Source organism: Lithobates pipiens, unplaced genomic scaffold, assembly GCF_037356315.1.
Source record: "Lithobates pipiens isolate NorthernLeopardFrog02 unplaced genomic scaffold, aLitPip1_a1.2 Scaffold_13, whole genome shotgun sequence".
In the NCBI taxonomy this organism is placed as follows: domain Eukaryota; kingdom Metazoa; phylum Chordata; class Amphibia; order Anura; family Ranidae; genus Lithobates; species Lithobates pipiens.
Genome location: NW_027507718.1, coordinates 324252638 through 324265853, shown reverse-complemented (window position 1 = coordinate 324265853; position 13216 = coordinate 324252638). Strand labels below are relative to the sequence as shown.

Below are 13216 nucleotides of genomic sequence, written 5' to 3'. Positions count from 1 at the left end.
TAAGTGGCCAGCAGGCTCAGTGTAGCTGGTCAATTGGAGGAAAAATGCCTCAGTATAGGTGGTCAGGGAAAGAAAGAATGCCCCAGGATAGGTGGTCAGAGGGAGGAATAATGCCTCAGTGTTGGTGGTCAGAGGGGGGAAGAATGCCCCAGTGTAGGTGATCAATAGGAGGAAGAATGGCTTAGTGTAGGTGGTCAGTGGAAGGATCATGCCTCAGTGTACGTGGTCAGCGGGAGTAAAAATGCTTTAGAGTAGATGGCCAGTGGAAGAAAGAATGCCTCAATGTAGATGATCAGTGGGAGGAAGAATGCCTCAGTGTAGGTGGTCAGAAGGAGGTAAAATGCCTCAGTGCAGCTGGTCAGCAAGAGGAAAAATGCCCATGTATATGTGGCCAGCGGGCTCAGTGTAGCTGGTCAATTGGAGGAAAAATGCCTCAGTATAGGTGGTCAGGGAAAGAAAGAATGCCCCAGGATAGGTGGTCAGAGGGAGGAATAATGCCTCAGTGCAGGTGGTCAGCAAGAGGAAAAATGCCCATGTATATGTGGCCAGCGGGTGGAAGAATGCCTTGGTGTAGGTGGTCAGCTGGAGGCTAGACTGTCTCAGTGTAGGTGGTCAGAGAAAACAGGCATACCTGAGTGTTGATGGACAGAAGGAGGAAGAATTCCTCAGTGTAGGTGGTCAGAGAGAGCAGGAATGCCTTAGTGTAAGTCAGGAGTATGCAACCTTGGCACTCCAGCTGTGGTGAAACTACAAATCCCATCATACCTCTGTCTCTAGGAGTCATGCCTGTGATTTTCAGGGTCTTACAATGTCTCATGGAATCTGTAGTTTCAAAACAGCTGGAGGGCCGAGGTTGCCTACCCCTGGTGTAAGTGGCCAGCAGGAGGAAGAATGCCTAATTGTAAGTGGTCAGTGAAAAAGAGAATGCTCCAGTGTAGGGGGTCAGTTGGAGGAGGAATGCTTTAGTGTATGTGGTCAGCGAAAAGAAAAATGCCTCAGTAGGTGGTCAGAAGAGGAAAAATATACCCCCAGTGTGTGTGGTCAGAGAGAGCAGGAATGCCTCACTGTAAGTGTTCAGTGGAAGAAAGAATGCCCCATTGTAGGTGGTCAGTTGGAGGAGTGCCTCAGTGTAGCTGGCCAATTGGAGGAAAAATGCCTCAGCATAGGTGGTCAGTGGAAGAAAGAATGCCCCATTATAGGTAGTCAGTTGGAGGAAGAATGCCCCAGTGTTGGTGGTCAATGGGAGGAAGAATGCCTTAGTGTAGATGGTCAGTGGGATGAAGATTGCCTCAGTGTTGATGGTCAGTGGAAGGAAGAATGCCTCTGCATAGGTGGTCAGTGGAAGGAAGCATGCCTCTGTGTAGCTGGTCAGTTGAAGGAGGAATGCCTCAGTGAACGTGGTCAGCAGGAGAAAAAATACCTCAGTATAGGTGGTCAGTTGGAGGAGGAATGCCTCAGTGTAAGTGGCCAGTGGAAGAAAGAATGCCTCAATGTAGGTGATAAGTAGTAGAAAGAATGCTTCAGTGTAGGTGCTCGGCAGGAAGAATGTCTGTGTAGGTGGTCAGAGGGAGGAAGAATGCCTCAGTGTTGATGGTCAGAGGAGAAATGCATCAGTGTAGGTGGTCAGCAAGAGAAAGAATGCCTCTGTAGATGTGGTTAGCGGGAGGAAGAATGCCTTGGTCTAGGTGGTCAGCTGGAGGCTAGAATTTCTCAGTGTAGCTGATCAGGAAAAGCAGGCATACCTGAGTGTTGGTGGTCAGAAGGAAGAAGAATTCCTTAGTGTAGGTGGTCAGAGAAAGCAGGAATGCCTCCATGTAAGTGGTCACCTAGAGGAAGAATGCCTCATTGTAAGTGGTCAGTGAAGGAAAGAATGCTCCAATGTAGGTGGTGAGTTGGAAGAGGAATGCCTCAGTGTAGGTGGTCAATTGAAGGAAAAATACCTCAGTGTAGGTGGTCAATTGGACTAAAAATGCCTCAGTGTAGGTGGTCAGTGGAAGAACGAATGCTCCACTGTAGGTGATCGGTCAGAGGAAGAATGTCTTAGTATAGGTGGTCAGAGGGCAGAAGAATACCTCAGTGTAGGTGGTCAGAAGAAGGAAAATGCCTCAGTGTAGGTGGTCAGAGGAAGGAAAATGCATCAGTGTAGGTGGTCATAAGGAGGAAGAATCCTTTATGCCGCGTACACACGATCGGACTATCCAGCAGACTTAGTACAGCTAACAATCCGATGGACTTTGCAGCTGAGGTCCGCCGAATTTTCAAGCGAATGGACTTGGCCACACACGATCACTCCAAAAGTCCGGCGCATTCTAACGTGATGACGTAGAATAAGGAAGTTCGTAGCCAGTAGCCAATAGCTGCCCTATCGTCGGTTTTAGTCCGCCGGACAATTTTGAAGCAAGTCTTATTTCTAAGTCCGCCGAACTTTTGGGAAGAAAAAGTCCGCTTGAGCCCACACACGATATAATTGCTGGATAGTCCAATCGCGTGTACGCGGCATTAGTGTAGGTTGTTAGATGGAGGAAGAATGCTTTAATGTAGGTGGTCAAAAGGGGGAAGATTGCCTCTGTGTTGGAGGAAGGAAGAATTCCTTAGTGTAGGTGGTCAGGAGGAGGAAGAATGCCTCTGTGTAGGCAGTCAGAGGGAGGAGGATTGCCTCTGTGTAGGCAGTCAGAGGGAGGAGGAATGCCTCTGTGTAGGCAGTCAGAGGCAGGAAGAATGCCTCAGTGTAGGTGGTCAGTGAGGGGAGAAGGAAACTCCAATGTAGGTTGTTAGAGGAAAGAAGAGAGTTTCTAGTGTTAGGTGCTCAGTATAATGCCGTGCACACTTTCTGGCAGACTAGGTTCGGCGGACTTTACGAACGAACTTTCTGGCAGACTAGGTCCGACGGACTTTCGGCGGACTTTACGAACGAACGGACTTGGCCACACACACTCACACCAATGTCCGACGGATTCGAACGTGATGACATATGACCGAACTAGAATATGGAAGTTCATAGCCAGTAGCCAATACAGATGAATGGATTTTTCGACCGGACTCGAGTCCTTTAGAAAGATTTGAAACATGTTCTAAATCTAAAGTCCGTCTGATTTTTAGACAGCAAAGGCCGATGAAGCCCACACACAATCGAATTGTCCGGTGGATTTGTTCCGTCTGACCTTTGCTGTCGAAAAATCTGGTCGTGTGTACACGGCATAAGACCCTGCAAGTGTGGGAAAAGTAGTGCTTAAAAAAAAGGTTATTGCGGGTTTACAAATCATTTTTACATGTCAATTTTTCCTGGTTTGTGTAATTTGGGGGTAGCAGGTGGCGTGTCCTTTGTCTACATACTTTGTGCCATACTGTGTCCCTCTTATCAATCTCAGAAAAGCTAAACTTTCCTCTGAACCCACCTTCTATGGGACCATCTCACTCAATTGCTGATTGTTTAAAAATGTAATGTGTGTCTAGCAGTGGCGGCTGGTGCTCAAAAATTTTGAGGGAGCCCAAACAAACTGAAAACTACTGAAACACCCACCCCCCCCCCCCCATCAATTGCAGCCTCACTGTGTCCATCAAATGCAGCCATTGTGCCCATCATATGCAGCCACTTGTGCCCATCATATGCAGCCACTTGTGTCCATCAAAAGCAGCCATTGTGTCCATCAATTGCCACCACTGTGTCCATCAATTGCTTCCACTGCGCCCCATCAAACGCAGCCAGTATGCTAGATCAAATGCTGCCACCGTGCCGCCTGCAGCACTTACCTGTCTCGGTGGGACAGCTCCTCGATGTCTTCTCCTGTCCTCTCTTCCCGTCCTCTGCTATGATTGTACCAACCACAGTGCCTGTCGTTTCAGCCAATCAGGTGACAGTTAACAGATCCAAGCACCTGAATGGCGGAGAGGCGGTTTAGTGTTAGGAAAACGAATATCCATTCACTTTTCTAACACAGCTGAGTGACCTGTGAGCTCCCAGGTGCAGATCACCATTTTTGACGCCTATTAGAACCTATCTCTCTAATCAGGTGCTTCAAAACCACCCCCCGCCGCTGTAATTCAAACGCCCTGTGCCAGAAAAGGGGCCGGGCCCCTGAATAGGGGGTGGCAGCTGCGGCGATAGAAAGATTTATCCAATGCATCAATCTATCTATTGGTGCTAAAGGGGGTGGCAAGAGAGAGGGGGTGGATGCACCGCCACTGGGTCTAGATTACTAATGTAAGTAAATTGAAATAGTGACTTTGTATCACCACAGAGTGGTACTGTGGATACAAGAAGTTAACACATGTGCCACGTCCTAATTACTTGGAAATTAAAAATAGAGCATCGAACCTTGACTTTTTAGGCACACCCGTACACAATATTAAATTGAAAATATTTTATTACAGCAGTTAAGACAATAACCAAACAAACAATATGCTTTAAACTCACGCTAATGTATACTGCATGTATGATAAGGTATTCACCACTTATATATCAAACAATTGCACAACGTCAAAAAATGAAAACCATTGTAAACGGTATATTGTTTCCAGAATGCTTGATGAACTGTCGTTTTGTGGCATACTGTATCTTGACTTGCTCTACATGTTTGCGCGCTGAACGCTTCTTCAGGAGCTTAAGGCACTTTATGATCATTATGCCGAGAGTTTATTAAAAACAAGAATAAGAGAAAGGCAGTTGTTGAGGACCATGGATACCCCTCAAAAAGGATATTTGTATGCTGGTGTCCAGTTCCATTTGTAGGACCAGTGACATTTAATACAGAGAAAAAAAATATATTAATATAAATAACGTATCCACAGGAGTTAATCACAAAGACTTCTAGTCACTGGTGATAATATATTGCAAGAATCAAAGACTGCTCAAAGGCCAATCAACAGGTGAGCACCATGTAATCTATCAAGGGGACCCTCTAGATAACAGACGGCCACTCCAGGACCATCCAATGGTAACTGGTAACCATTACCGTTGGATGGTCCTGGAGTGGCGGTCTGTTGTCTAGAGGGTCCCTTTGATAAATGACACGGTGCTTACCTGTTGATTGGCCTTTGAGCAGTCTTTGATCCTTGCACTATATTATCACCAGTGACTAGAAGTCTTTGGGATTAACCCCTTTAGTTTGTGAATACATTAATTATATGAATATATTTTTTTTCTCTGTATTAAATGTCACTGGTCCTACAACTAGAAATGGACACTAGCACACAAATACCTTTTTGAGGGGTCTCCATGGTCCTCAACAACCGCCTTGCTCTTTTTCTTGTTTTTAATCAACTATCTGCATAATAATTATAGAGTGTCTTAAGCTCCTGAAGAAGCGCTCGGCGCGCAACATGTAGAGCAAGTCAACATACAGTATGCCACAAAACGACAGTACATCAAGCACTCTGGAACCAATATACCGTTTACAATGGTTTTCTTTTTTTTTTGAGGTAGTGCAATTGTTTGATGTATAAGTGGTGAATAACATCATACAGGCAGTATACATTAGCAAGATTTTAAAGCATACTGGGCGTCATTTACAGTAAGTGCACTTGGAAGTGCAGTCGCTTTAGATCTGAGGAGAAGAGCTGAAATCATCATCCAATCATGTACAAGCAAAAATACAGTTTTTTTTATTTTCCTTGAATGTCCTCATCAGATCTACAGTGACTGCACTTCCAAGTGCACTTGCAGTGCAAAGTGGATTTTCTTTTAGTACAGTACAGTGCAGTTGTAGTGCAAAGTGGATTTTCCTTTGGTAAATCAACTCCATTGATTGTTTGTTTTTTGTCTTAAATGCTGTAATAAAAAATGTCAAATTTGATATTGTGTAGGGGTATGCCTAAAAAGTCCATGTTCGATGTTCTATTTTCAATTTCTAGTATGAGCTTCAAAGTCTACCTAGTGTACATATTCCCAGAATCATTCTGTGCAGTAACCAGAGAAGTATGAGTCTGCAGAAATGTTTTGGCTTTTGCTTGGTCTCAAATGTTGCTGTTTATTTTCCAAGGATGTAAACTCATGATGCTTTTTTTTTCTTGTGGGTCTCCCTGCCTTGACCAAAGAATGGTGGTCCTGATGCTGCTGATCCCTTTCATTTACACCATTGCTCTTAGCAACAAAAAAAAAATGTTCGCTCTGGTGTTTCTTCATATTTTTCTTCTTGCTTATTGTTTTCCAAATAGTAAACACTGTTTAAATGTCTATTTTTTTCCTGCTTCTTGGTGCAATTTTTATGTTTATTTAAAAATAGTAAAAAAAATGAAATAAAGCATTTACCATACTAGTAACAACCAAACAATATTGGCATGCAGCAGATAAAGAGCTGCACAAAGCATATCCAATGCATAAAACAAAAGAGGAAGAATAAATCAATACAAAGCAAGGAAAAAAGTAATCTGTGATCTGGAAATTAAAGCAAATATCTCTTTTCACATGATCACACTTGCCCGCATAGACTGAAACAGTCAAATCTCATATTGCCATAACAAAAAAAAAGAAAAGAAAAGAAATCAGCTGTTGTATAGCATTACAATTACACGCTTGCTGCTGGAAGGGATGCTATCACACATCAAGCCCCCCAGCAGAGAAATGCTGTCATTGTGTGTCTCCTCCTCTTGCACACCCATCCCCCCGCCCAGACACAGAGGAGGAGGATTAGAGACAGGCAGATCTCCAGGCAGCACATAGAACAAGCTGAATCTCCTGTCATCTCTCTGTCATTACTGTTACTGAGATACCTGGAGCTTTGCATGTTGGCTGCACATCCCTGATCCTCTCCTGCAGTGAGTATATACTGATGATCACATCTTGTACTATGATATCCATCCCCTAGCTCTTCTCCTACCTCTCCTCCTCCTCCTCCTCCTCCTCATTGCACCCCCCTAAAAAAAGGACCATTCCCCTCTCTGCTCCCAATCATCACCTCCTCTCTCCATAGAACCCACTGACTCAGCTTGGCTGGGATCAGCAGTCATCTCATTTATTAAAGACTGGAATGATTATCTATCTGTATTTCTTGCAAGGCATTTACATATCCATGAATAACTGTAGCTTATTATAATGGTAAATCTTTGACATAGGCCTACAATAATAAGTCCATAGGCTGTAACAAGCAATGTTAATCATATGTTTATTTCCAGCGAGCAAAATGTTTGTAAATGAATTACACAATACGTTTCAGTGTGCATATTGTGTTTATGCTGTCATTTGTTGTATCTGATTTATTTAGTAAACATGCATCTTTGATCTCCGATACTATCTCGCATTGTATTGTTTTACTTTCCTTCTCACTTTTGCAGTGTGATAGTATTACAAAATGTATTTCTTAGGCCTCCTGCATGCTGTACGTTTTTTCTGCTGCTCCTAGAGGCGTTTGGCGTTTTTTTTCCCCCTGCCTTTAAACGCCCTTGCATGTTAGCCTATGTATCAATGTACACATAGGCGTTTAGGGGCAGGGGCATTTAGTGGTAGTAAAGAAAAAAACACAGCCAGTGCGTCCAAGAGCACCAGAGTTTTGCCAGAAAAAAAAAACGCTTGATATACGCAAAGCTGGCCATAATTTATACAATTTTCTTATTCAAGTTCCTTATGATTGACCTTCAACTATGTAGTGCAAGGGCCTCCCTGCCTGCATACAAATTGAAAGGGTTTAGGTGTGACCTCATATTATATGGCTTTGGCAAATTTAAAGGAAAATTGTACAAGAAAATTGTATAATGTATGGCCAGCCTAAGCGCTAGCATTTAGCGCTTGTGTGTTATATCATTTCATTCGCCTGAGTATATTATTATTCTTGCCACTAAACTGTATTATCGGCCAATCGCTTTACGCACCTAAACGCGTTACACACGTTTACAAACGTCAAGCGTTATATTTTCCTGCAAAACTCTGCTGCCAGGAGGAAAGTCTGCATGAGGCCTTATTGAAATGAACCATGCTTTTACAGTAAGGCCCCTGTACGGTCAGGTCTGTGTCAGTTTTTCAGGTTAACCTGATCAGAAGCTCCATGTAGGTCAATGGCTAGGCAGATATAAATGGACGCACTACCTCTAAGCCCTTGTACACATGGTCGGACATTCGGACCGTGTTGTCGGATAATCTGACCATGTATGGGCTCCATCGGACTGTTTCCGTCTGAATATCCGACCGACAAAGTTTTAGAGCTGGGCTGTAAAATTTTCCGACAACATGATCTGATCGGACGTTGTCCGATCGTTTGTAGAGAATTCCGATCGGACAAAGTGCCAAGCATGCTTAGATCAAATTCCTAGACCAAAGCTATTGGCTACTTGCCTGAACGTAGTCCCGTCGTAACGAAATAACATCATCGCGTTCCGAACTATCGGATTTTCCGACAACTTTGTCTGACCGAGTGTATGCAACACCAGTTTCAGACAAAATCTGTCTAGATCTGGGGAAAAAAATTTAAACCGCCTGCATGCTTTTCAGATTTTTTCCACACCTAAACGTGAAGGCTCAGATGTAATTGGCTGTAAACCAGTGTTTCTCAATTCCAGTCCTCATGGCCCACTAACAGGTCATGTTTTCAGGCTTTCCATTATTTTGCACAGGTGATTTGATCAGTTTCACTGCCTTAGTAATTACCACAGCTGTTTCATCTGAGGGAAATCCTGAAAACATGACCTGTTAGTGGGCCATGAGGACTGGAATTGAGAAACACTGCTGTAAACAGACACAAGTCCCTTTTCATCAGGTTGCCCATAGATCCAACATGGCTCTGGAAAGCTCAGGTTTGTAAAACCAGAAAAAACAACAACTGAACAGGCCAAAGTAACATCTGTCCTGTTCTGATCTAACTAATCAGGTGATCTGTTCATGGATCCCTTGCTAGTCAGAATGGACAACGCCCCTGTGAAAGGGGCCTAAAAGAGGTATTGGTAAATATGGAGGAAGAGGATCCCCACAGTCAGAGGCCTGTTTTCATTTTCTATCCGACCCCCAAACAAGGGATGACTTACTTTAAAACACTTTTACTTCTTGTTAACAATGTATAAAAAATTCAATGTCCGTAATTTGGGCAAAGGTGCACTTTAACTAGACTTTCGCACTATATGATTGGTAAATTTAAAAGAAGACTTTACACGGAGTGTTGTAACTCTTGGCCCCTGTTACTTAAGCTGAATTCCAGGTTGGCTACCTTTGCATAGTTAAATTCATCTAGCTTGGACCAATATAAGTATGTATTTGTCATCCACCTAGAAGCTGGAAACCACAGTAGTAGGCACAGCTACTGCAGAGACCACCATTGGCTTACAGGTCCCGTGATGACCAGTTGCCCTGCTGCTTAGTGCACACGGGGATTCAAAGAACACTCTGCATTTTCTCAATGAATGCAAAGTGTTCTGTGACTGGATGAGGTGGAGATCATGATGTCACCCCCTCCTGCCTCTTCACCTCATCCAATCAGAGAATGCATTGCATTAATTGAGAATATGCAAAGTGTTCTCTAAATGATGCCTGTGCCGAGTGACCTCCTGTGCTCACTATGTAACAGAGCGGTCACTTGGCACAGGAACCAGAAGCCAGCAACAATCACTGTACTAGATGCTTACTACAATAATTTCCTGCTTCCACTGGGATCCCACAGGTATGGCACATGCATATTTACAATGGTCCAAGCTAGATGATTGTGACATTGTAAAAATTGTCATAGCTAAATTTCAGCTGTAACATTTTCCATTTGTAAATAATCCTCAAGTAGGATAAAATGGCATTTACTAGACATTCAGTGCCCATAAACATGTGTCTTTGGATCCAGTAAATGTATATCTTTATGCCTACAGAAGAGGTGTTGCTAAGTACTAACCAATACAAAAATTCCCTATCGCTCAGTCCTGCTAGTCAGAACAACCTGTTCTTACATTTGGGTTTTATGCAGGGCCATCTTTAACACGGGGCAAACAGGTCAGCTGTCCTGGGCCCAATCTTTGTTGGGGGGGTACAAAGCAGCTATCGTTTGACGCCTCGCTGCCCGCAAATGGGGGCCCTGATGATGGCATTGCAGAGCGCATGCTGCACGGAGGACACTGGAGGCTGTGTTGAAGTTCCATAGCCAGCTGAGAGGGGGCAGGGACAAGACGAGAGCTCCACTGATGCTCTGACCCTGCCCCATGCAGCCTGTATGCTTGAGAGAGAGTGGCTGCAGTAAAAGCAGGAATTGGAGTGGGAGCCCCACCCCTGGACCTCTTTATGTCCCAACCAATAGAGAGGGGGTTGGGCCGGGAGATATACTGATGCTCTGACCCCACCCCATGCAGCCTGCATGCTCAGGAGGGAGCGGCAGAGATCCAAGTTGGAGCCCTGCCTCCGGACCTCTGAAAGTGTATGGAGAGCCTGGCTGGCCAGGTATGTTCTTACCTCCCATAGGATGCCTGACTGCTCTTCTGAAACTCTGAGCTGTGTTATTTAATTGTAAAGCTTTGCATTGCTAAAAGTTCTCTGACCATCTCCTGTAGAATGTCTGCAGTCTCTGATCATCTCGTGTAGTATGTCTGCAGTCTCTGGTCATCTCTTGTAGCATGTCCGCAGTCTCTGGTCATCTCCTGTAATATGTATGCAGTCTCTGGTAATCTCCTGTAATATGTCTGCAGTCTCTGGCCATGTCCTGTAATATGTCTGCAGTCTCTGGCCATCTCCTGTAATATGTCTGCAGTCTCTGGTCATCTCCTGTAATATGTCTGCAGTCTCTGGTCATCTCCTGTAATATGTCTGCAGTCTCTGGTCATCTCCTGTAATATGTCCGCAGTCTCTGGTCATCTCCTGTAATATGTCCGCAGTCTCTGGTCATCTCCTGTAATATGTCCGCAGTCTCTGGTCATCTCCTGTAGCATGTCCACAGTCTCTGGTCATCTCTTGTAATACAGTATTTCAAAAAAGTAAGTACACCCCTCACATTTTTGTAAATATTTTATTATATCTTTTCATGTTACAAGACTGAAGAAATGACACTTTGCTACAACGTAAAGTACTGAGTGTACAGCTTGTATAACAGTGTAAATTTGCTGTCCCCTCAAAATAACTCAACACACAGCCATTAATGTCTAAACCGCTGGCAACAAAAGTGAGTAGACCTCTAAGTGAAAATGTCCAAATTGGGCCCAAAGTGTCAATATGTTGTGTGACCACCATTATTTTCCAGCATTGCCTTAACCCTCTTGGGCATGAAGTTCACCAGAGCTTCACAGGTTGCCACTGGGCTCCTCTTCAACTCATCCATGATGACATCATGGAGCTGGTGGATGTTAGAGACCGTGTGCTCCTCCACCTTCCATTTGAGTATACCCCACAGATGCTCAATAGGGTTTAGGTTCAGAGACATGTTTGTCATTACTGTTACTGGGATACCTGGAGCTCTGCCTGTTGGCTGCACCTCCCTGATCCCCTCCTGCAGTGAGTATGCACTAATAATCATATCATGTACTATGATATCCATCCCCTATCTCTTCTCCTCCTTCTCCTCCTCCACCTTTGGTGTCCCTGCCTTTAAACGTCCTTGCATGTTAGCCTATGTGTCAATGCACACATAGGCATTTAGGAGCAGGGGTGTTTAGCAGAAGAAAATTAAAAAACACAGCCAGTGCATCCAAAAGTGCACCAGAGTTTTGCCAGAAAAAACGCTTGATGCACACAAAGCTGGCCATAATGTATACAATTTTCTTATTCAAGTTCCTTATGATTGACCTTCAACTATGTAGTGCAAGGCCCTCCTTGATTGCATACAAATTGAAAGAGTTTAGGTTTGACCTCATGTTATATGGCTTTGGTTAATCTAAAGGAAAATTGTACAAGAAAATTGTTTAATGTATGGCCAGCCTAAGCACTAGCATTTAGTGCTTGTGTGTTAAATCATTTAATTGGCCAGAGTATATTATTATTCTTGCCACTAAACTGTATTATCGCCCAATCGCTTTAGGCGCCTAAACGCGTTACACAAGTTTACAAACGTCAAGCGTTTTTTTTTCTGCAAAACTCTGCTACCAGATGGAAAGTCTGCATAAGGCCTTATTGAAATGATCCATGCTTTTACAGTAAGGCCCCTGTATGGTCAGGTCTGTGCCAGTTATTCAGGTAGACCTGATCAGAAGCTCCATGTAGGGCTATGGCTAGGCAGATATAAATTGGCGCACTACCTCCAAGTCCGTCTAGATCTGGGGAAAAAAAATTAGAAACTGCCTGCATCCTGTTCAGATTTTTTCCACACACGTGAAGGCTCAGATGTAATTGGATGTAAATGGATGCAAGTCTTTTTTCATCAGGTTGCCCATAGATCCAACATGGGTCTGCAAAGCTCAGGTTTGTAAAAGCAGAAAAAAAAAAATTAACAGGCTAAAGTAACATCTGTCCTGTTCTGATCCAACTAATTAGGGGATCTGTTCATGGATCCCTTGCTAGTCAGAATGGACAAAGCCCCTGTGAAACGTGTGAAAGAGAGGTATTGATAAATATGAGGCTGCCCACGGTCAGAGGCCTGTTTTCATTTTCTGTGCCGAACTGGCAGCTCAGCGGGTGAGTGGGCAGGTGGCTCGGTGGGTGGGTGAGAGGGCAGTTGGCCAATCATCTCTGATATTATCTCTCTGCTCCCCCGCACAGTGCCATCCCTGCAGTTCTGCCTTCAATATGCAGGCAGCAGCAGGCGGCAGAGGGATTACATCATCTCTCTGCTACTTGACTTCACTCTGGGACGCAGGAAGTGATAACCCCCACCTTAGCAGGAAAGTGAAACAGCAAGTGACATTTGTAGCAGGCAAGTGACAATCTGCAACGTGTGGCATGTGACATGGCAAGTGGCAATCCATAACTTGTGACAGGCGTCGTGGCAAGTGACAATCCGCAACTTGTGGTAGGTTACATGGAAAGTGACAATCCACAACTTGTGGTAGGTTACATGGCAAGTGACAATCCGCAACATGTGGAAGGTTAGGTGGCAAGTGACAATCCGCAATGTGTGGCAGGTGATGTGGCAAGTGACAATCTGCATCTGGTGCAGGAGACGTTGCAAGTGACAATCCACAGCGTGTGGCAGGTGACGTGACAATCCACAACGCGTGACAAGGAACAATCCGCATCTGGTGACAGACGACGTGGTAAGTGACAATCCACAACTTGTGGCAAGTGACAATCCACAATGTGTGGCAAGTGACAATCTGCAACTTCTGGTAGTTGACGTGGCAAGTGACAAGCCGCATCTGGTGGCAGGCGACGGTGGCAAGTGACACTCTCAGGGCT

At 44.4% G+C, this 13216-nt stretch overlaps 1 protein-coding gene across 1 annotated transcript in view; it reads left to right on the top strand.

Annotated features, from left to right (window-relative positions):
* The first annotated feature begins 6587 nt into the window (after positions 1–6587).
* CLGN (calmegin) overlaps positions 6588–13216 on the top strand; it is a 104217-nt gene continuing 97588 nt past the window's right edge. The window contains exon 1 of the mRNA XM_077476937.1: positions 6588–6753. The gene's annotated coding sequence lies outside the window, so the exon portion shown is untranslated. The remainder of the gene's footprint in view (positions 6754–13216) is intronic.